We start from the raw sequence: 24,989 nt of genomic DNA on the forward strand, positions 1-24,989 counted from the left end.
TGACAAATTAGACCTTGGTGTCACCAGCTGCGGGGCTGCCTTCCTTGGAGTTAGGTGAGCTAATAACATTCCTTGTTATTTAAAACAGTTTGAATCAGAGATTCTTTTATTTTTTTATTTTATTTTTTAAAGATTTTATTTATTCATTTGACACAGAGAAGAGTACAAGCAGGGGGAGGGGCAGAAGGAGAGGGAGAAGCAGACTCCCCGCAGAGCAGGGAGCCTGATGCGGGGCTTGATCGCAGGACCCCGGGATCATGACCTGAACCAAAGGCATATGCTTAACCCACTGAGCCACCCAGGCATCCCTGAATCAGAGATTATTTTAAAAAAATGTATAGAGTTGTGCTCACTTCGGCAGCACATATACTAAAAGTTGGAACGATACAGAGAAGATTAGGATGGCCCTGAGCCAGGGTGATGCGAAAATTCATGAAGTGTCCATATTTTTGAGATGTGCACTGGGTGTCGTATGGAAGTGATGAATCACTGAATTCTACTCCAGAAACCAACATTGCACTGTATGTTAACGGACGAAATTTAACTTAAAAAATGTATAGAGTAAAAATATTTTTATAGGGGCGCCTGGGTGGCTCAGATGGTTAAGCGTCTGCCTTCAGCTCAGGTCACGATCCCAGAGTCCTGGGATCGAGTCCCACATCGGGCTCCCTGCTCCTTGGGAGCCTGCTTCTCCCTCTGCCTCTCTCTCTTTCTCTGTCTCTCATGAATAAACAAATAAAATTTAAAAAATAATATTTTTATAAACTACTGAAGTATCACATACATACAGAAAAGTGCATACAGAATAATTCCCACAAACCGGATATAGGTTAGTGACTGGCCTCCAGGTGGAAGAACAACGTGACCTGTCACAGGGCAGCCTCGGGGAAATGGGCCATACCACATGCCATCAAAATTACAAGTGCAAACATAACAGTTGAGGCCCAGTTGAGTTCACTGGGGCATCCCACCAAACGTGTAAGGAGTGCCCCACAAAAACAAAGTCAGACTTCCCCTTGAGAAAGCCCCCTCCCCTCCTGGTCTCCCCAGGCCCCCCACCTCCTCCTGTAGCCACTCCGTCCACACGGGTTTCGCTCCCATAGTCTCTCTCCAAATCCCGCTCTGCTTGCCCAGGTCGTTGTGCAAGGCCGAGCCGTCGCGTTAGCTGAAAGAGCCACCACCGAGTGTCCCTCAGCACATCCTGGGGTGCACGGTGAGCAGGAGGGGGACACCACTGTCACAGAGTCGCCCCACCACGCACCCCTGGTCCCCATGGGACCGGCCAAAACGGGAGAGGCCAGGAAATAAGCCGTGTGACTTTGGACGCATGTCTACTGGGCCTCGGCTGTTATTTTATTTGTGAAGTGGGTCGAATGACGGTAGCTACTTCCTAGGGCCGTTCTGGGGGTGGAACGTAAAGGGCTTCCATGTATCAAGGGGGCTTGTGTTCTGGGGTTTAGGGGATAGCGTCTTTCCAGTTTCCACCCTACGCAGGAAGGGATGCTTCCCACGGAGTGCCATCAGCGGGAGCACCGAAGATCACCCATGTCACTGGAGCTAGACCCAGAAGGGGCCACCTGCTGGGTCCCTGTGCAGAGCTGCCTGCAGAGCTCAGCTGGCCCCACACGGGGGCATCAAGGCGTCAAGTGGCCTTGTGCAGGGTTTGTGAGGGAAAGCGTATTCTCGTGGAGACCTCAATCCAATTTTAAGACCTCCAATTAGAATACACTTTGAACAACTACATATGAACACAGAGTGAGAATAAGCTACAAATGCAGTTTCAGGTTTTTGGTCTAGGATGCACCACCGCTAAGTGGACCTCAGGTGGAAATAAAAATGTAGTGGGGTGGTGGGGGGCGGGTGTGCATCATGGAGACTGGAAGACCATTACAACTGTAGATAAAGAAAAATTTGGACAAATCAGAACAGAGTCAATAGCTAAAGCTTCTCTTCTCAGAAACTGACCTTTAGAGATACTTATATTAATTGGATATTAAATCGTACACCAGTATTCCCCAAAGTTCATCCATTACTGCATAGCTGACATGATTTTTCCCCATAATTATCACTTGTACTATTTTTAATTAGCATTTTTCCTTCAATGAGTTCTTTAAAAAAATGGCTTTAGCCTCACTCTATAATTTACAACTCTAATTCACATCAAAGCCACTACATAACCATCAAAAGAAAAAGTGTCCACTCTGTGCCACTGAAAAGCCATCACCCTTTGCAATCGATTTTCTCCTGTCATGGACTTTGCAGATAGTGGCTCACTCCCCAGCCAATCTCAGCAAGCCGTGTTCATAAGGTCCTGAGCTAAAGAATGTCTCCAGAGACGTTTTGCAGAGAAACCCAAAGCTTGGTTCTCCTCAACCAAACCCACAGCTCTCACACAGTTCCCCGTCTCAGCCAAGGTCGATGGCGCTCTACCGGGTCTTCAGCCCAGAAGGCAGTGAAATCACTCTTGCCTCCCATCTTTCTCCCACCCTTGTAAGCCCGACAGGAAATCCTGTTGGCTCTGCCTTCAAACACACCCCTGTTCGGACTGCTTCGCATCATCTCCATCTCCAGCCCTCATCCACACCTTTTGGTTGGGTATCGTGAAAGCCTCTACCTTGTCTCTCTGCTTCTCAACCCACTTCTCTGCAGCGTGTGTTCCCGATGGAACCAGGGTGACAGATACACTGGAAAGCTCTCCAGAGGCCAGATCGTGCCACCGCTCTCCCCGTAGATGTCTGACGATGTCCCATCCACAACACAGCAACGTCAAAAGTCCTTCAGTCCTTCCTGACCGCCATCCCCTGCACGTCCACCCCACGCGTCTTGGCCCCACATCAGCTGCTCCTGTCTTGGTCTCTCTGCTCAGGCCACCCTGGCCATCTGCTCCTTCTTCCACCCAGCAAGCACATTCTTGTCTGGGGATCTTTACACGTGCCCCTCCTTTTTCCATGAATGCTTTTCCTCGGGCATAAACACGGCTTGTCCTTTCTCCCACTTCCTTCAGGTGCCTATCAGAGAGGGCTTCTCTGATTACACCATGTTCAGCAACCTTCGCTCACCTCTTATTTTGCTTTCTTCTTCTTAGCATGTATCACCTAACAGATCACCTTTAATTTTATTTTCTGTCTGTCTCCTCCCATTTAGAATGGAAGCATCGTGGGAAGATGCTTAAGACTTTGTTTTGGCCTAAAAGAGTAGGCTTGGCAAATAGTAGGCATTTAAGAAATACATGAATAAATACTGGACTGCAGAAATACCATCTGACCATTACAGTCAAGGGTCTGGTGCCCAGAAAGAGCAGAACCAGGTAGGGAGCACCACCTGCCCCAGATCCTAGTTCTCTACCTTACAGTCATAGTTATGCTTCCTGTTACATGGGTAGCGTTCTTCCTGATTCACATATTCATTCATTATTATGTAATGATATTACATGGAGCTACTTTCTCTGCTACATGGGCTGCTGCCCATTACATGAGTCACTGAATCAAGCCAGTAAGATCTTTAAAATGTACTCAGTTGAATTTTGTTTTTTGAGCAGTTCCAAGAGCGAGTGCTCCAGGAAACAAAGAAGTGACACATGGCCTTTGTGACCCAGACTCAGAAGTCACATGGCAGAGTTTCCATGTTCTCTGGTTGTCATTATGGGCAGTCACAAGCCCACCCAGCTTTCGGGGGGAGATGACACAGATCCCCACTTTTCCACCAATGGAAGGTCAAAGAATTTGCAGCTGTGTTTTTGAGCTGCCTCAGGGAGGTATGACTCAGTTAAGAGGGGGGGGAGTAATTGGGAAAGTATTTTGAGGATAAAAGTTTGAGCAGGGGTAGGACAGGGCAGGTACGTTTAGGAACCATCAAGAGACCCATGTGCCTGAATGGGAGCCTGGCAAGGAGAAATGTCAAAGCCAAACGCAAAGGCTTGGCTAGGTGAGTGCGAATACCTGGTTTAGGAGTCTAGTCTTTAGTCTGTAGACAGGTGGTGTTTAAACCGGTTTGCTTACATATCCCTAAGGGAATTTTGAAAAACACATTTTTAGGCTCGTATCCATTTTTTTCCCCATAATTTACAAGTAATTGCAAAGGTCAGCAGCTCTATGTGGTCATTCAGGCTGACGGAGGTTTTCCACCTTCTTCTTTCTGTGACAACCAAGGTCACTGCGGATACCTCCAAATCTGTGCTGCAGTCTGGAGGAGCTCATGTGGGAAGGTGTTATGGGCCAAGGATGCATTGGTGCAGGTCACTTCCACTCACTCTCTGTTGGCCAGACCTCAGTTAATGGCCACTCCTGATGGCAGGGGACACCAGGATGGAGCGAGGAACACAGAGTTTGTGGAAGAGCTAGCGGTCCTCACTACAGAGCATCTATTTGTACAGCATTCAGCACATTTGCTGGCATTCGGGAAGCATTCAACACAGAGCCTGCTGCCATTATTAACACTATTATTATTATTTATTATTATTACACGTTCAGTCTGCAGGTTGTGTTCTGTGCCCCAGTGGATGTGCACTCCCTACGCTGGAGCTCAGAGGCCCCCAAGGTAGATGCACTTTAGGCAAGGGAGGCCCCGGAGCCCTGGAGCCCAATTCGTAGCTCATAAACCTCAGCCGGCAACTCGGCCGCCCGGGTCAGTGGGCTGCAGACGGAACCTGTGCTAAGTCCTGGCCCAGCTCCCCATGCGGCTGTTTGTCCATCTCCTGACTGCCTTCAACAATCCACCGCCCCCACCCCACCCTTCTCCCTGCCTTGCACCCAACTTCTACCTCCAGGAGTCCCAGGGTGGACTCCGAGACGCCTGGAGAAAGCCAGGGACTGGCCCTGGGCCGAGAGGCAAGTTTCCGTCCCCGTAGCTTCTGGAGAAGCTGCCCCAGCTTTAAGAAGTTGAGGCTTTTGGGCTTGCTGTGTGGGGACATGGGTGGAATGTCGCCGACTTCCAAGAACGGATCGAACATCCAGTCTTTGCTTTCTTTTCCCTGCCGCTGATACCTGGGCCCCAAGAGTTGGAAGAAAAAACTTTTCCCCTAGGGATTCTAGAAGCCACGGAGACTAACACAAGGGCCACACTGCAGGAAACGGACGTTTGGTTTTGTCCTGGGAAGGCCCCTGGGGACAATGGAAACACTGCTTTATTTGCTTCCCTAAACTCCCAACTTTAAACGCCTACTATCAATTTCTTTATGTAGTTACAACCTTTCTAGACAAGCGGGCCATCCCCTGGTCCAGAGCTTAACTCCTTCATTCAAAATGACCCGAACTCACATCTCCGGGCGGATCTGTCCTGCCAAGTCTCTGCTGGGTGCTGGGTGGTGGGTGCGGTGGAGACAAAATGTACTCTTTTCCAAATCAAACAGAAGAAGCAGGTGTGCCTGAGCGCGTGCGCGTGTGTATGTGCACAGTGCAAAGTGACAAGCTCCAGGTGTGATCTCCCAGGGCTGGTGCTGGGTTTTTCCACAAGCAGGCTCAGCTGGGGCATGTTCTGCCCGGGGTGTGAGTCAGCACACAAGTAGTTAAGTCGGCAGCCGGGCTCCCCGGGCTAGCGCAGTGGCCTCCGGGACTTAGCATGCAGCACCGCTCAGCAGAGCTGGGTCCTGGCGCTCCCCAGGAGGACTGACATGCTGCCTGGAACAAACAACAGCAGGTCTAGGTACGTAGCCGGGCTTTGATGGACGGTGTTTTGCTCTCTCCCCAGAGGACAGAGCAACGGTGCTTCGTGGTTGCCAACAGAATCCGGTGTTTATTGAGCCTCCTGTTTCTTGGGGGAAAATGAGTCATAGGGATGGGGGAGGGGAGGGGAGCAGCCTCTTCAGCCTCATTTATGTTTCCCTGGCCGTGGTGCTGCCAGGTTTCCTCAATTCCGTCTGCATTCCAGGGCTGGGAGTTCAGGTCATTTGAATGTCAGCATTAGAGGTGGGGAGGTCAAAAGGGCTCTTTTTGCTTTCTTTCTGTCAGTCTTCAGATCTACATTCAGGGATAGGGATTTGGTTTGAAGAGTTATTTGCTGAGTTGGTGAAGTCGAGTGGCAGAAACTCATTTTCCTGGCCATTTTGAACGGCAAGGTCTTAAGAAGCAAACTTCTCTGAATTTACCCCATGCCTGAGTGAGAGCATGTTTTCAGAGGTGGTCTTTGCCTTGCTTACAGCCTGAAAACTGCCGCTTCAGGTGTCTGCAGTGTGACCTGATCACTTTGAGGATCCCAGTTCTTGTAATGAGTCTACTCGACTGGGTCGCCCTGGTCTTCCCATCCCTTTAGATGACTCTATTCTATCGCTCACAAAATAGCTGGAATTCTGAGTAGATGGGAACTACCCTCAAAAACTTGGTTTGGATGGAATTTCCAAGGATATAGGGACTTAGGCAACATTTGGATCTCATTCCATCTCCAATTTTTTTTTTAAGAGGTGGGGGTGGGGCAGAGGAAGAGGGAGAGAGAGAGAGAATCCTAAGCTGGGTGCGGAGCCTGACACGGGGCTGTATCCCATGACCCTCAGATCATGACCCGAGCCAAAATCAAGGATCGGAAGCTTAACCAACTGAGCCACCCAGCTGCCATCCTCCCCCATTTTTTTTTAACTAGATTACCAGTTTATTATAAAAGGATATAATTCAGGAACAGACAGATACAGGTATGGAGAAGGGGCGCAGAGCCTCGCTGCCCTCTCTAGGTTCACCACTCCCCCAAATCTCCACGTGTTTACCAACCTAGAAGCTCTGCAAACCCCATCCTTTTGGGTTTTTATGAAGGCTTCATTACAGAGGCATGATTGATTGAGTCCTCATTCCACGTCTGTTCTGTCACTGCGGCATCAGCCACCAATAACTGACATCGATGACTTTGATGATCAGGCTGATATGTTCACTGCATCAGGAGTCAACAGATGTGAGTTCAAATCCCCTGTCTGCGACTCATTAGCTCATCGAACTTCCTTGAGCCTCATTTGCGTCGTTTGTAAAATTGGGATCGGTGTGTAAGTATCTGGAATGGCTCTGGTACTCCAGAGAGACATAGGATAGGCTCTGACGCCAGATTTAGTGGAGAGATACACACTCATTAAATAGTAAGTACCAGCCTGGGAGAGTGTATACAGCTTCGGAGGAAGAAATGGGGTCAGCCATCTACTGTATGTGGGGGATCGCTGTTCTGAGAGTTAGCATCTTTTCAGCCCTCTGCAGTTTTCACGGCAATATCACGCACTCTACTGGCTTCACAATCCTGTAAACTAGGAGGATGAGGAGAGGCATGCCATCATGCCCAGCCCCATCACCTTTACCAAAAGGAAATCTTCAGTGCTGTGAGGTGACCCACCTGGAAACCTTGCCTCATTGGTTAAAGCAGAGATGCCAGGAGCTGGCTCTGAATGCTCTTCCAAATAGGCACCTTTCCAAAGCCTTTCTGCAGTGAGAACTTTGGCAGTCTCTTCCTTTTCCTTGCAGAGAAAGAAGTCCCTACTTCTCTGCTGAGACCGCTACAAGGTCAAGCGTAGGTGAGAAAAATGGAGAGCTTACCAAATCTCTAGTGCAAATACACTGTTGGGAGAGAGAGGGAGGAAACCAAGCTAATCTGGACCACTTCTCAGGGCAGGCAACGGAAGTTCTACTAGCACCGAGGTGGAATGGGTGTTTTGGAAAAAATGGTAATAAAAACTTAGACTTGGTGAATTACCCGGTCTTAGGATCAAGACTGTTAAGCAGGAGATGGAGAACCACCTCATATCACTAGATTTGAATGTCAAGGATCACCTGACAGGGAAGGAACTTTGATACCCAGACTTCCTGAAGCAAGGGACCCTTTTGGCTGTGACTCTAAGTTGTCCCACCCCACCTATTTTCCCGTTCAGCATGCGGGAATTTGTCCCAAATTTCTCCAGAAGAGTGGAGTCCAATTACCCTTGTATCCATGGTCATGAAGCTTCTCCTCACACCTTACTGAGGACAGTTTTAGTGACATTAAAACACTTGAGGAGAAGGGGACAATGTGGTCAGCAGGTAGTCATCCACCACTAGATTATGGCAGCCATTGGAACCACTAGAGGGCAGCGCAGAGACTCGTACTGGTGACCCCGGGGTGGGGGGGGGGCGGCGGGTGGTGGTGGTGAATTTTAATGTATGCTAATGAGCTTCTTAGGATTCTGCCAAGAAATGAGGTCCCTCAGGGCCCCAGAGAATCTCCGGGGACTGTTTTCCTTATTGTTGTTATTGCTATCCACATTCCCTGATTGCTCTTGAAGACGGGCTTGGTCTGGGAAGAGCAGCTAACAAAAAGATACACATCAAAGCGTATTTATGATTATTTATGATACAAAACAAAGCAGTGTGTACCAGCTGGATGTGGTTTCCACCGCCACCTAGAATATCCAGTCTCAATTCCTGCTCCCCATTGCCTCCCTGGCTCCAAGCATGACACTGTTCTCTTAGATTATACTTAAATGTCTCATCGGCGGCTGGACAGATATTTGGCTCAGTGACAATGGAGTGTTAAGGAAAGTTCAGGCAGTTGTGTAGAGACTGCCCAAACTTGCTTTTCAGTGACTTCTTTGGTGGCTTGAAATCAACCATGGTGAGAGTATTTACATCACAGAAATTGGCAAATGGTACAACACACCCGGGCTTTTTATTCCTGGAGAGCCGGTTGTTAAACATTTAGCAACACACCACTGCCAATGTTTGTCGCAGAAAAATCTTTGATAAAGAAATGATGTGCTGGTTTAAGGCATTAGGAGAAAAAAAAAACAAACAAAAAACAGGGAATGCTACTACCTTCCGAAATGCTCTGACCCCTGAACTATGTTAATTGAATCACATAATGCCATCTTTGTTACCCTACTTACAAGAGGAAGAATTTATAAGGAAATCTTTGCAGCTGAAGTGTAAGAGTTAAGTGTAATCCGTTTCCAGCTCATTTACCATTTGGGGTTAATACAAGTAGAAATAAGAAATTTTCCAAGCCCTAATGTAGAAGATCATTTATTGAAGTTCATCTCCCTAACTTCATATCCATGGAGCCTGGGTATGACCGGCACTCCACACTGATGAACTCTATGGCCGGGCTGACTTCAGATCTCAGAGAGTGGGGAAGCTGCTGAGAACTTCCTTTACAGGGGCATTCATTCATTGATAGATCCTTAAAGTTTTTCCTCTGGTCATGCTAAACCAAAGGAAATTTTCCTTTTAGAAGATGAGAACTTCCCATGCATGATACTACCATAAAAGAGGAATTATTCGTTAGCACTTAATAGGTGTCTATACTAAAAAAAGAAATAGGGCGCCTGGGTGGCTCAGTTGGTTAAGCGACTGCCTTCAGCTCAGGTCATGATCCCAGGGTCCTGGGATCGAGTCCCGCATCAGGCTCCCTGCTCTGCGGGGAGCCTGCTTCTCCCTCTCCCACTCCCCCTGCTTGTGTTCCCTCTCTCGCTGTGTCTCTCTCTGTCAAATAAATAAATAAAATCTTTAAAAAAAAAATTAAAAAAAAATAAAAAAAGAAATAAAGGGCATTGTGAAGCAATCAGATTTAGTCATTAAGTACACCTGATTCTCAGTGAATCCTCACAACCATGGGAAGAGATGGCTACAAGTATAATCGCCAATTTAAGATGAGGAAATTGATGCATCAATGCATTTGGTGAGGGCATTGCTGGGATATGAACTCAAGAGATCTTAATCAAGAACCCATCCTCGTAAGCCACCCTTCTTTAGCATCTCCCTGCAAGATGGGTGACTAGAAATTGAGCTCCTCTCCTCTGAACATGAGCCCCTACTTTTGTCGCACAGATCTCATAATTTGAGCAAGTTTACTACGTTTTATGAAGCCAGGACTCCATTCAGACACAAAGTGGAGGTTGAAGGATGGAGCCAGGAAGTTCAAGGTTCAACAGGTGCAGCCATGGCCAGTACCCAGAAGTCATTCTTTCCAACCTTTCCTTAGGCGAAAGAAAAACAAAACTCTTACGAGCCGACTTTTCACCTCTCCTCCTCTTCTGGGTTCCACTAGGATCGTGAGCAATGTTGTAACATTCTTAGAAGAAACCAGAGTGTGTTTCTCTCCCACACACCCTCTTCCAGTGTTGCTGGAATCTTGGAAGTAAGGCAACATTCATGACGTTTCTGTTTTGTGTTGTAGTTGCAAGTGTTAGCCTCAGCCCTCACCCTGATGCTTTTGCGCCTGATGTTTATACCCACGTCTCAGACTGAATCCATTTTCTTCTCCACTGCACAGTTGGTTTACCCAACTTTCTTCTTCCGGTGTGGCACCACAAGTCTCTCCCAACCTTAGAACACTGGAGTGATGTTTGATTTCCCCTCTTCTTCTTCTTTTCCCACCTTGACCAATCCAAGTGGCAAATCCTGGGGGGATAACCCACACTTCTTTAATGTAGTTCTCCATTCTCTATTTCCACTGCCAACCCCAGAATACCACCTTGGCTCTGCTTCCCTCCCAAATGGGGTCTCCCCTTTTAAATGGCTGCCTGTCTCCAGCCCCACGGTGCCATCATGTTCCAATTTGCTTATCAGCTCCATCCTCTACAGCATTAGAGCACTAAGCAAGGACAGATCTGGAGTGTCCCAAGAAGAAGTCCTTTGGTCGGTTAGTGATGTCGGCTATGACCAGGGGATGAGAAAGGAGCATCCTCTTTGAGCCTCACCCTGCTCATTTCACTCCATTTTCTTGGTGAATATTGGCAATATGCAGCTCTGTTTATGTTTTTACCTACTCAAAAACATTCAGGGACCCTTTCTTGCATTCACTAAGTTAAAATTCCTCAACCTGGCATTTTATTTATTTATTTATTTTTAAAGATTTTATTTATTTGAGAAGAGAGAAAGAGTGAGCATGAGTGGGGGGGGGCTGGGGGTCAGGGCAGAGCGAGAGGGAGAAGCAGGCTCCCCACCAAGCAGGGAGCCTGACTTGGGGCTTGATCCCAGGACTCTGAGATCATGACCTGAGCCAAAGGCAGATGCTTAACTAAGCATCCCAGCCATCCCAGACTGAGCCACCCAGGTGCCCCCCCCAACCTGGCATTTTAGAACATCCAGTAACTTATCCCCTCTGCTGCCTCTTTTATTGCTCCCCGACAAAGCCTACATTAGTGGATCTCAAGCTCAGTGTCACAATGGACCAGCGGGCAAGAGAGGGTGGGGTTACCACCAGAGAGCTGACCATCTTCTGTAACACTGTATCCTGTCCTAACTCTGGCATACCTGGGGTATGAATGTGGGAGTGTCACAAAAGAACATCATCTTCCAGAAAGTTAAGGTAGAAAAAGACTGTGTACAGCTGCCCTTGGTGTAGCCAAACCACACTGCTTGCTGTCATATATATTTGGGGCTTTCCTTCCCCTGCACTTGGGTGAACACTGATACGTTAGCATCCACATCTATACCTGGTAAAATCTGTTCTGTTGTTCAAAGTTTGGCTTCAATTCCATCTCCTTCATGAAGCCTTCCTTGATTTTTCAAACTAGATATGATCCATCCTTTTTGCAAGCCCCCAGAATGTTTTTTAAGATGTTTATGTCAAACCTTGCATTATATTTATTTTGCACCTGTCTTGTATTCCCCCATATAATCAGCAGAGAGAAAGGTTTTTTAATCAAATTTTTAATTTTTTTTATTAAAAAAAATCTATTTCACTGGGCTGCATACATGGTAGGACCTTCATGAACTGACCTCTTCTGACCACCCTCATCATGTTTTTCCTCAGTACCCCGTTTGCCTTCTCTGCCCTTGTAATAGCAGACAGCTTTGCACATGCCATGCCTTCTGATCATGGGAAGTAGATTGCCAGAACAGCCACAGTTCTCCACCTTCCCCTGAATCTATGCCTCCCGCAATGTGACTTCTCATCAAGAGGTGGAGACCATTTCTCTTCCCCTTGAATCTGGGCTGGCCCCACAACTTGCTTTGGTCAGGACAATGCAGCAGAAGTTACAACATGTCAGTACAGAGCCTAGCTTGCACATTTCCACTCGTTTTCTTGGAAACTGGCCCAGATGCCACGTGAAACAACCCTGGCCAGCCTGTAGGAGGATGAGGGACCATGTGTAACAGAGATGGGCTGTCCAGTAGAAGCCATCCTAAACCAGCAGCTCCAGCCAAATCCTAACCAACCCAGCAGCTCTCTGTTGATGCATTTGCAAGCCCCAGCTCAGCAGAACTGCCCCGTTCACCCAGCCACATGGCTAGCCCACAGAATCATGAGCTAAACAAATTGTTACCTCCAGCTATTAAGCTTTGGAGTGGTTTGTTACGCAGCCAATGCTAACTGATATATTAGGTTAATAGCTACCTTTCTGAACTCCACTGAGATATCACTTCCTTGGCAAAGCCATCTCTGACCCCTTTCAAGTCTGGGTCAGGGTTCCCTGTTAGGTACCCCAGAGGCCCACAGAGTCCAGTGTTATAATTACTTGGCAATCATCTCTATCTTACATGAGACTGTAAGATTTTTGAAGGCAGGAATTTTGTTTTAGGAATTACATTCTTTGGGTCCTGCACAGTATCTGGGACTTGGTAAATGCTTGAGGAATATATTTAAATGAAGGAAGCAGTGGATTAAATCAGAGGCTGTAACTCATGGCCTGCATATGTTCAATTTGTCCCACATAGAGTGATTGATACAATGTTTTTTAAAACCTTGTTTGCCTACATTTGAAAATCAAGAAATTTAAGATACTAAATGTTCACTAAAAGAAATGGAAAGATGCATCGATATTGGGCCTTCATTTCCTCATTTATCATCGAATCTGTGTGGTTCTGCTGCGTCTGCGAGTTTCGCTCAGCTGCTTACCCGCTATAAAACACTCGACACTTAGGTAAGCTGCTGATAAATGTGTCCGCTCACCCAGTTCTGCCTGCTGATGGGAGGCAGCTTCTCTCTTCCTGGCAAGATTTGAAGCATTACTCATAACCTCATTTTTCTCCTCTCCAAGTTGAGTTTGTTTTTTCTCCCTCCAAAGGGTTTTCAAGAGTAATTTGGCTTACCGCCTGCCTCAACTAGAGCCAGATGTTTTCTTCCATCTCCTAATTCATTTTCATTATGGCAGGAATTGTGGTTTGGCTGGAGGTAGCCTCCTCACCCAGCAATGCTGGCAGGCCTGTCAGAAACATGACGGTTTTCTGATGTTTTTCCCCTTTAATGGTGCTCAGAAGGGTCTATGTAAAACCTACTATTCGTGGTCTCTTTCTGAACGTATTGCAGAGCCTTTTTAAAAAATTAATTAATCAATTACTTTTGTGATTACTGATTCTATTTACAAGGCTTAGAACTCACTGATGTTCGGCAGGAATGCGCTGCTATAGGTATACCAGTTGTTTGCCCTGGCATCCGTTCTAACTGGTCAGGGCTCGGGCTGAACCAGTAGTTAAATCTTTTGAACATATCAACCCTGAACGTAACACATTGGAATGGAAAACAGGCTAGTCTCCAATTATGCCTGTACCTTTGGACTCCTCTATGAGGCAACAGGCTTAAGAACGTGGTCACAGCCCTATGCCACTTGGTGGTATCAATTCTCTTATGTAAATACCAACTTAATTATCCAGTTCAGAAGAAACTTTATCTCTTATGGTGCATCCAAAGTTCAGTTTACCGGGGCATGAAGGGCAGCTCAGCCTGTTTTCTTTCTTTTTTTTTTTTCTATTTGAGAGAGAGAATGAGATAGAGAGTGCATGATGGGGTGAGGGTCAGAGGGAGAAGCAGGCTCCCTGCTGAGCAGGGAGCCCAACGCGGGACTCGATCCCGGGACTCCAGGATCATGACCTGAGCCGAAGGCAGTCGCTTAACCAACTGAGCCACCCAGGCGCCCCTGTTTTCTGATTAGTGAAATGAATAAGCAGGTAGAACTCGCTCTGTTCCATTAGGGCCAACTAAATTAGTTGTTGCCTCATTATTTCTAAAAGTCCCTTGGGATCAGAGAGCCGACTTACCAGTTCAACCAAGATGGAGTCTGAAGTGGACACAGTCTACCTCATAAAGCCAAGAGAAGGAACAGGAACTCTCTTTTTTGTAGTGGTTGTTCTTTGTTTAAGAATACATAAGAAGAGGGGTGCCTAGGTGGCTCAGTCGTTGGGCGTCTGCCTTCGGCCCTGGTCGTGATCCCAGGGTCCTGGGATCGAGCCCCGCATCGGGCTCCCCGCTCAGCGGGAAGCCTGCTTCTCCCTCTCCCACTCCCCCCGCTTGTGTTCCCTCTCTCGCTGTGTCTCTCTCTGTCAAGTAAATAAAATCTTTAAAAAAAAAAAATACATAAGAGACTAGCAGAGTTGACACCTCCTTTTTCAGCCTCATTGGAAATTAGGTTACTCTATGTGACTTTTTCACATCTGTATTCATCCATTGAAAAAAAAAATACCTTTGTATCACAAAAGTAATACACAATCAGGGCAAAACATTTTAATATGGTTAAGCAAAATGCAGATATAAATAAGTAATATAAATAAATAAAAAATAAATTAAAAAAAATTTTCCCCAAATCGCAATAGCATTCAAAATGGATTAGTCTAGTTATCTCTTTGTCTCTGTCTCTCTCTCTATATATTTTTGACAGCTTTAAAACTTGGGACTGTTTTCTTTTAAACCCCAAGCTTTAAAAAAAATCTTGAAGGGAATGTTTTCAAATCTGTTACACATTCTCCTGCTGTGTTAGGGATTGTTAAGCAAAAATGACTCAGGTTGTCGTTCTGACTACTGATCATTGTCATGGCTGAGTCACTGTCTCTAGAACCTCCTTTACGTGCTACTCTATCATCTTTGTGCCTGCTTCTAGAGACGTGGAGTTTTCCAGTTTTCTATGATCGGAAGAAAAAGAATGGTTGGTTAGAACTGTTTGTCAATTAAAAGTCAACAAGTTCTGCACAGGTAAAATGCAGACTTTATTCCATAATTTTCTGTGACCTGGAGACATTTTATATTTACTTCCCATTTATATTTATGTCTTAGTGTTGAGACTGAATTAGAGAGATTTTAGTATATTATGAAATGTAACATTGAGCATCTTTTCATGTACGGTTCATCATTTGGGTGTCTTCTTTGGAAAAAAATGTCTAGTTCTGCCCACTTTTTAATTGGATTATTTGTTTTTTTGCTATTGAGTTATAGGAGTTCTTTACATATTTTGGATTAATCCCTTATCTGACATATGGTTTGCAAATGTTTTCTCCCATTCTGTAGGTTGCCTTTTCATTTTGTTGCTCATTTCCTTTGTTGGGCAGAAGTTTTCGTCTGGTGTAATCCCACCTGTTGCTTATACTTTTTGCATCATATTCACAAAAATCATTGCCAAGGCTCATGTTAAGGAGCTTCTTCCCTGACATTTCTTGTAGGAGTTTTACAGTTTCAGGTCTTACTTTTAAGTCTTTAATCCATTTTGAGTTAATTTCTGTGAGTGGTGTAAGATAGGGGTCAAATTTCATTTCTCTTTATGTGGTCATCTAGGAATAAAACCATTTGATTTTTTAAGTTTAAATTCAATTAGCCAATGTATCATTAGTTTTTGATATAATGTTCACTGATTCATTAGTTGCGTATAACACCCAGTGCTCATCACATCACATGCCCTCCTTAATGCCCATCACCCAGTTACCCCATCCCCCCACCCACCTCCCCTTCTGCAACCCTCAGTTTGTTTCCCAGAGTCAAGAGTCTCAAATGGCTTGTCTCTGATTTGTGGCACTTACTGGACTGAAAGAAATGTCAAAGAAGATACAAGATTTAGCTAAAGAGTCCTCTTCATGAACTGGTGTTAATCTGGTGGCTATGTTCATCAAAATGGGTAGGGGGCTTGCTCTGGAAAAATCGTTGCTTAACAGAGAAGCATTTACTTCTTGCTTATGCAAAGCGCAGTCCTGGTCCGATGACTCTCTGGAGTAGGTTTCTTCCAAGTGGTGACTCAGGGATCGTGTAACCTATCATCTGGAACAGGCAGTTATCAGGGTCACCAGAGCAGAGGAAGAGAGATCATGGAGAACCCACACCCCCTATAAATGCCTCTGCACTAAATACTTCAATCTGCAAGTGACACATGTCGTTGCCACTCACAGCCCATTGACCAGTGACTACCAGGTACCTGGAGAGCATAACCTCCCTGTATGCCCACAAAAGAGCAGAGGACCAGATATGGGTGAGGGCTTCAAGGCTCCATCACCATGACCTTAGGCAAGTACTGGAATTTCTCTATCTGGCAGGGGGCAACCGTGGAATCCTTACCTCTTCCCACCATCCTGAGTCTAAATCTGATTTCTTCCTAGCTTTGTGATTTTGACTGCTTTGTAGACACTATGTCCTCTTACTCTAAGAGTATCGGGCAGCTACGAGTAAGGGACAGGTGCTTGATTTTACTGGCAATATAACCTTCGGCTAATTGTTTCATTTCTCTTGGACTCTTTATTTTTCTTTTTAATTGGAATGTAGAATGGCTATAGGAACAGTGCCATCCTCAGAATATTGCTGTGGGTACTCAATGAGACAACTCATGTAATGTTTTAGGACAGCGTCTGGAGCATATGATGAGTTCAGTCCATTCATGTTATTTTATTTTTTATTTTTATTTTTTGAAGGTGACTGTCCTCCTTGTGCTGGCTTGATAAATGCCTACATAGGAACAGCTCAATATGTTGGTGTTGTCCTTCGTGTCCTGGAGTGATTGGTCAGCCCAATCCATGCCAGTCCCTTTCATCTACTGACCCATAAAATGGAGTCACAAACTCTGTAGGGGATCGGAGTCTTTTCCCAAGACCATCAACCCCCCTTGCAGTTGTGTCTCATCTGCGTTAGCTTAGATTCCATCGCTGCCTGGCCCTGTCTTGGCTCTGTATCTCAGTTGGATCCTGCCTTTGGCTCCCACAAGCTCAATATTCCTGTCTGGCTTCCCCCATCGTTGAGCTCTGGTGGTCTCTCTTAGAATTATGAGAGAAGTCTGGGCTGGCCCCTTGCATTTCTGGAGTACTCATTTCCCTCAGGGGGGAGCTGCCCACCCTAAACTCAGCCCCTCATGATACAAACCCTGCCTCACCTTCTGGTTCACACACAGGCTTGGTCCTGGCCTCCACACAGCAGAGGGAACATCAGACACCCCCTCTCCTTTCACGAGCCACCCCCTTTAAGCCTGGGCATTTCTGGTGCCACCTAACCCTTATCACCATCCCAAACCAATGAAAAGCCAGGGTGTTAAGTCCTCCCACAGGTATTATCCCTCCAGGTGGATATACACAAGCAAGAATTTTTTTCTCTCCCCACTCCCCTGAATCTTAAGTAGATTGTCCTTGGGAATGAGCCAGACAAATTAGAGCAAGAGAGAATGTGAGAAATGGCATGTGTTCACTCTCCAGCATGGGGTGGGGGAGGGTGGGGAGTCCAGTTGCCCTCCCCCCTTGCTTTTTGGCTACTATCTAGTGGGGGGGGAGATGTCTGTGAATCGTTGCCAGTGTATTTGCTCTGGGCAAGGAAGAAAGCAATTTTCACCAGGCAGGGTTCCTCCTCAGGCTTGGTTCTGCCCAAAACAAGAAAGACAAAATGCTTTCATGTCAAGCTCCACTTGATTGTCCTTTTCCCCGTTGGCCAGAGAGAACATTGAGTCAGGCTAGACTTTGATATAAGTAAATTTTCTGCTTCTCTTGGTCCTCTCCCCCCAACTTCTATCAAAGGATAATATGGTATTTTTTACCCCTATACATCCACCTACCTCCCTCCCCTCTGGTAACCATCAGTTTGATCTCTGTACTTACAAGTTGGTTTCTTGGTTTGTCTTTCTCTCTGCCCCCCCCCCTTTTGTTTTGTTTCTTAAATTCCACATGAGTGGAATCAGGTGGTATTTGTCTCTCTCTGACTGACTTATTTTGCTTAGCATAGTATTCTCTAGGTCCATCCATATTGTTGCAAATGGTAAACTTCTGTTTAATGGCTGAATGATATTCCGTTGTGTATATATACCACATCTTCTTTATCCATTCATTTATTGATGGACACAGGCTGCTTCCATAATTTGGCTACTCTAAATAATGCATTAATAAACAGAGTACGTGCATTCCTTTGGATTACTGTTTTTACATTTTTTTGGGGGGGGGGGGTTAAATACCCAGTAGTGTGATTCCTGAATTGTATGGTAGCTCTATTTTTAACTTTTTGAGGAAACTCCATACTGTTTTCCACAGTGGCTGCACCAGCTTGCATTCTCACCTATAGGGCAAGAGGGTTCCTTTTTCTCCACATCGTCACCAACATTTGCTGTTTCTTGTGTTTTTTATTTTAGCCATTCTGAGGTGTGAGGTGATAGCTCATTGTGGTTTTGAGTTGCATTTCCCTGATGTCAAGTGATGTTGAGCATCTTTTCATGTGTGTGTTGGCCATCTGGATGTCTTCTTTGGAGAAACGTCTGTTTATGTTTTCTACCCATTTTTAATAGGATTATGTGTTTTTTTGGTGTTAATTGTATAAATTCTTTATATATTTTTGATACTAACCCTTTATCAGATATGTCATTGGCTACTATCTTCTCACATTTCTTAGGTTGCCTTAGGTTGTCTTTTAGTTTTGTTGGTTGTTTCCTTCACTGTGCAGAAGCTTTCTATTTTGATGTAGTCCCAATAGTTCATTTTTACTTTTATTTCCTTTGCCTCAGGCGACCTATCTAGAGAAATGTTGCTACAGCCGCCAATGTCAGAGAATTTACTGCCTGTGCTCTCTTCTAGGATTTTTGTGGTTTCAGGTCTCACATTTAGGTCTTTAATCCATTTTGAGTTTATTTTTTGTATATGGTGAAAGAAAATGGTACAGTTTCATTCTTTTGCACGTTGCTGTCCAGTTTTCCTAATACCATTTATTGAAGAGAGCGTCTTTTCCTCATCGGATATTTATTTCTTCTTTGTCGAAGATTAATTGACCATATAATTGTGGGTTTATTTCTGGGTTTTTTATTCTGTTCTATTGATCTATGTGTCTGTTTTTGTGCCAGTACCATACTGTTTTGATTGCTACAACTTAGTAATATAACTTGAAGCTTGGAATTGTGATGCCATCGGCTTTGGTTTTCTTTTTCAACATTCCTCTGGCTATTTGGGGTCTTTTCTGGTTCCATACAAATTTTAGGATTATTTGTTCCAGCTCTGTGAAAAAAGTTGATGGTATTTTGATAGGGATTGCATTGAATGTATAGATATCTCTAGGTAGCATAGACATTTTAACAATATGTGTTCTTGCAGTCCATGAGTATGGAACATTTTTCCATTTCTTTGTGTCTTCCTCAATCTTTTATGAATGTTCTATAGTTTTCTGAGTACAGATCTTTTACCTCTTTGGTTAGGTTTTTTCCTAGGTATCTTATGGTTTTTGGTGCAGTTGTAAATGGGATTGACTTCTTAATTTCTCTTTCTTCTGTCTCAGTGTTAGTGTATAGAAATGCAACTGATTTCTGTGCATTGATTTCATATCCTGACATGTTGCTAATTTCCTGTATGAGTTCTAGCAATTTTGGGGTGGAGTTTTTGGGTTTTCCACATAGAGTATCATGTCATCTGCAAAGACTGAGAGTTTGACTTCTTGGCCGATTCGGATGCCTCATTTCTTTTTGTCTGATTGCTGAGGCTAGGACTTCTAGTACTATGTTGAACAACAGTGGTGAGAATGAACATCATTGTCTTGTTCCTGACCTTAGGGGGAAAGCATTCAGTTTTTCCCTATCAAGGATAATTTTTTCTGTGGGTTTTTCATATATGGCCTTTATTATGTTGAAATATGTTTCCTCTAGACCTACTTTGTTGAGGGTTTTCATCATGAATGGTTGTTGTACTTTGTCAAACCTTTTTTCTGCATCTACTGAAATGATCATATGGTTTTTACCATTTCTCTTACTGATGTGACATATCATGCTGATTGTTTTGTGAGTATTGAACCACAATTGCGTGCTGGAAATAAATTCCACTTGATCATGGTGTATGATTTTTTTAATGAATTGTTGGATTCAGTTATTGCTTGTATTTTGTTGAGATTTTTGCATTTGTGTTCATTAGAGATATTGACCAGTAGTTCTCTCTGTTTTTATTTATTTATTTTTGTGATGTCTTTATTTGGTTTTGGTATTAGGGTATTGCTAGCCTCATAGAATGAATTTGGAAGTTTTCCTTCCTTTTCTATTTTTTGGAATAGTTGAAAAAAATAGGTATTAACCCTTCTTTAAATGTTTGGTAGAATTCACATGTGAAGCGATCTGGTCCTGGACTTCCGTTTGTTGGGAGGTTTTTGATTACTGATTCAATTTCATTGCTGGTAATTAGTCTATTCAAATTTTCTATTTCTTCCTGCTTCAATTTTGGTAGATTATATGTTTCTAGGAATTTACCCATTTCTTCTAGGTTGTCCAATTTGTTGGCATATAATATTTCATAATCTCATAATTCTTTGTATTTCTGTGGTGTCAGTTGTTTATATTTCCTCCTTCATGTGTGATTTTATTTATTTGGGTCCTCTCACTCTCTCTCTTTTTTTATGTGTGTAGTTAGATGTTTATCAATTTTGTTGATCTTTTCAAAGAACCAGTTCCTGGTTTCACTCATCTGTTCTATTGATTTTTTAGTTTTTATATCATTTATTGCTGCTCTAATCTTTATTATTTCCTTCCTTCTGCTAGTTTGGGGTTTTGTTTGTTCTTCTTCTGGCTCCTTTAAATGTAAGGTTAGGTTGTTTATTTGAGATTTTTCTTGCTTCTTGGGGTAGGCCTGTATTGCCATATACTTCCCTCTTAGAATGACTTTTGCTGCATCCCAAAGGTTTTGGACTGTTGTGTTTTCATTTTCATTTGTTTCCATGTAATTTTTTATTTCCTCTTTGATTTTCTGGTTGACTCATTCATTGTTTAGTAACATGTTATTTAACCTCCATGTATTTGTGGTCTTTCCAGATTTTTTTCTTGTCGTTGATTTGTAGTTTCATAAATTGTGGTCAGAAAAGATGTGTGGTATGACTTCATTATTCTTCAATCTGTTGAGACTTGTTTTGTGGCCTAACGTGTGATCTCTTCTGGAGAATGTTCTGTGTGAACCTGAAAAGAATGTGTGTTGTGCTATTTTAGGATGGAATGTTCTGAATATATCTGTTAAATCCATCTCGTCAGGTGTGTCATTCAAAGCTACTGTTTTCTTGTTGATTTGCTGATTGGATGATGTGTCCATCAATGTAAAGTGGGGTGTTAAGTTCTCCTACTATTACTGTATTAATATCAATTATTTCCTTTATGCTTGTTATTAACTGTTTTATGTATTTGGGTGCTCCCAGTTTGGGTGCATAAATATTTATAATTATTATATCTTCTTGTTGGATTGTCCCCTTTATGATTATATATAGTGCCCTTCTTTGTCTCTTGTTACAGTCTTTGTTTTAAAGTCTATTTTGTCTGATATTTGTTGCTACTCCAGCTTTCTTTTGATGTCCATTTGCATGATAAATGTTTCTCCATTCCCTCACTTTCAATCTTCAGGTGTCTTTAGATCTGAAATGCGACTCTTGTAGATAGCAAATAGATGGGTCTTGTTTTTTAATCCATTCTGTCACCCTATATCTTTTGATTGGAGAGTTTAGTCCATTTATATTCAAATAATTATTGATAGATATGTATTTATTGCCATTTTGTTACTTGTTTTGTGGTTGTTTATGTAGTTTTTCTTGATATTTTCTTCTCTTCCTTGTTGGCTTTCTTTAGTGATATATTTTGTTTTTTTTTCTTCTTATTCTTTGCATATTTATTATTTTGCACTTTGATGTGTGGTTATCATTAAATTTGTATATAACATCTGCATATAGATAGCATTCTATATTAAGTTGATGGTCATTTAAATTTGAACCCATTCTTTACTCCTGTCCTCCCCATGTTTTAGGTTTATGGTGTCGTATTTTACTTTTATTTTACGAATCCCTTGTCTGATTTTTACAGAAATACTTAATTTTACTGCTTTTGTGTTTTTTCCTTTTTATACTCTCACTTATGTTCTTTCCTTTCTACTCACAGAGTTCCCTGTAATATTTCTTATAGGGCTGGTTTAGTGGTCATGAACTCCTTTTAGTTTTTGTTTGTCTGAGAAACTCTTTTTTTTTCTTTTTTAGAGAAACTCTTTATCTCTCCTTCTATTCTAAATGACAACCTTGCTGAATAGAGAATTCTTGGCTGCAGATTTTTCCTTTTCAGCACTTTGAATTTATCATGCCACTCCCTTTTGGCCTGCAAAGTGCTGAAAAATCTGCTGATAACCATATGGGGTTTCCCTTATATGTAACTGTCTTATTTTCTCTAACTGCTTTTAAAATCCTTTCTTTATCACTTTTGCCATTTTAATTACCCTGTGTCTTGGTGTGGATCTCCTTGGGTTGATTTTGGAGAGGAGGGTCTCTGTGCTTCCTGGATCTAAACATTGATTTCCTTCCCCAGATCAGGGAAGTTTTCACCTATTATTTCTTCAAATTAATTTTCTGCCCCCCTTTCTCTATCTTCTTCTGGGATCCTTATAGTGTGAAAAATGTGGTATTTTTTCCACTGTGCACCGTGCAGGTGGGAGATGCTAAGCCTCTGAGGTTTATGTAGAGGGACTGAATTACATCAAGAGATACTGTCACCTTGTTCCTGAAATGAAGATAAATGCAACTGCAGCCTGTTTTCCCCAATCTGCCTTCATAATCTTGTATGGCAAACTGGTCAAATTTTTCACTGCCAAAACAATAAATCCATATCTGTGGTTTTGGAAAAAGATGAATCACCAGAGAGGAATTTCCAAATATTCTGCAAAGGTTATATAGCCCCACAGTGGTTTTCTAGCAGTAGGAAAATGAGGAAAATTTTAGATTCCAGTCCTACCTACATTTCAAACCCTCTACATGTTTCAAAAACAACAAAGACACCCCTTCTTCCCGAGGCTGAGTTTGTTAAACTCTAATGGGGAGATCATTAGAGCTACCCATGAGGAATACACCAAGAAAAGAACTGTGCTCTAAGGTTTAAATGCATGGAACCAACCACTCTTGGGCATCCACATGTGGCCTAATTAATATGGTAACTCATTCACATCAAGCTGTAGAGTTATCAAAGAACTTTAAAAAAAATATTGTCTATGTGAAACTTTCAGCAAGGTAGATTTTTTTAGTCTCCATTTTCCTAAAAAGGAAAATGGAACAGAGGGATTAAGGTCACTGAGAAAAAAGCCTCAATCTTCAGATTCCAAATTCTAGTCCTTTCCATATACTCAATCTTTTGCCTTTGTCTTTTGCCCTTTGTATTGAAGGCGGGACTGAGTAAATTTGGAGAGAAACTCTGCAGCCCCAGAGGAGTGTATCTATTTTTTTCTATGAGAAAAGCAGGACTGTCAATATTGTTGGGAACAAGGGCTTTGTGAACCCCCCAGAAAAGAAGAACCACAGCGCACTGCTCTGTGACACGTCATCTTCCTCCTGGGCTCTGCCACTATGGTCGGAGCTGTGACCTCCCTCATAGAAGGAACCTGGGCTCTCCACTGCAGTGAAGTACATCCATTAGTCTCAATTTCAAGTTCAACATACGACAGGTGCAAAAGGGGTTTAATAGGAAACAGTCTCTCTCTGTCTGCTTAGAACAGAAGGGACCTCTTTTCTTTCGCTTGAGGTTTGAGGTCAAGATTCAACAGAGACAAGTGTAAAGGTGAATCTATAAATAGTCATCTGATAATGGGACTGCTTTGAGGTTCAAAGGGATTTTTCATTACTTGGCAAAACGTATGAGGTGGTAAGGTACCAATATGGCAGCCCTGTGTACTTAAAACTAATTTCTTTTCTGACTTAATGAAGAATTCATTGGGTCAGAGTGCCCATCACTTTTAACTTTAAAAATGTTCCCAGAGGCAGCTTGGCATACAGTGTCCAGTGATTAGAATCCATATATTCTCCAAAGGGAGGCCCAATGCTCACTTTGATGAGATTTAGCTTGGACAGGTTCTTAAGTTGGAGGTAACAGAATCAACCCCAGCTAGCTCAAGAGGAACAGGATTTATTAGGGGATAGAGATAACTTGCCCAATCATTGTGAAGGCTCAAAACAGAGAATTGGGGTTGAACTTCCAGAAGAAATTCTCCAACTTAAATACAGACCTGATCTGCTGAGGGATAGGCTGCTTTGGTAGTGGTCCTGGAATAAGGAAGTGGCTACAGCATCTAGAAGAAGCCACCATACTGCTGTCTCAGAGTCATGTTGCCACAATCCAAACCAACAAGACAGATGTGCAATACAGAGTGTCTCTTCCCATGTGGCTCAGTTCTGAATCAAAGTCTCACACTAGTGCATCTGAAAGGCAGAACTGAAACTGCATCTGGAACTCTAGGCAAATGAGCGTCTGGCGTTGCCATGCCCGCTGGGTTTAGAAAGGGTATTGAGGGAAGCCCTCTACAAAGCCAGTAGTGCTTTAAACCACAACTCTTCCCTCCACTTGCGTACTAGAGAGCAAAGCTTATTTCCCATCCATCTAGCCTCCCACCTATCCCTTTATCTGTCTATCACCCATCCATTTATCCATCCATACATGTATCCATCCATCCACCCATTCTTCGTCCACCCATCCACCATCCATCCATCCACGTACCCATCCATCCATCCATCCAATGTTTGCACTTTTGGTATTATTTCTTTTTTTAGAGAATCTGTTTCAGGATGTTTCTGAAAGATAAGGACTGCTTAAAGGGTCTGACTAGAATACCATTAGCGCAGTAACATTTTTAACAATAACACCTTAAGATCATCAAATATCTAGTCAGTGTTCAAATCTTTGCAATTATCTCCTAGTTTTCAAAAAAAGTTCTAAATAATGAGGGTTTGGGTCTTACAGCATAAGTTGATTGGCACGTCTCCTCAGCCTCTTTTAATCTACAGTTTCTTCTCCTTTATTCTCCTCCTCTCCCCTGCCTTGGCCACTCTCTTCCCCTGCCCTCCCCTCCCTTGCTTCTCTCTCTCTTCTCCATTCTGCTCCTCCTCATGTTTCCTTCCCCTCCTCCTTCTCATCCTCT

General features: G+C 43.5%; 1 non-coding gene across 1 annotated transcript; it reads left to right on the forward strand.

Annotated features, from left to right (window-relative positions):
- Positions 1-345: 345 nt before the first annotated feature.
- LOC118013034 lies at positions 346-452 on the forward strand. Its single transcript, XR_004679908.1, has one exon. It is a non-coding gene; the product is annotated as a U6 spliceosomal RNA (small nuclear RNA).
- The last annotated feature ends 24,537 nt before the right edge of the window (positions 453-24,989 follow it).

Source organism: Mirounga leonina, unplaced genomic scaffold (assembly GCF_011800145.1).
Source record: "Mirounga leonina isolate KUSES-001 unplaced genomic scaffold, KU_Mleo_1.0 Mir_152, whole genome shotgun sequence".
In the NCBI taxonomy this organism is placed as follows: domain Eukaryota; kingdom Metazoa; phylum Chordata; class Mammalia; order Carnivora; family Phocidae; genus Mirounga; species Mirounga leonina.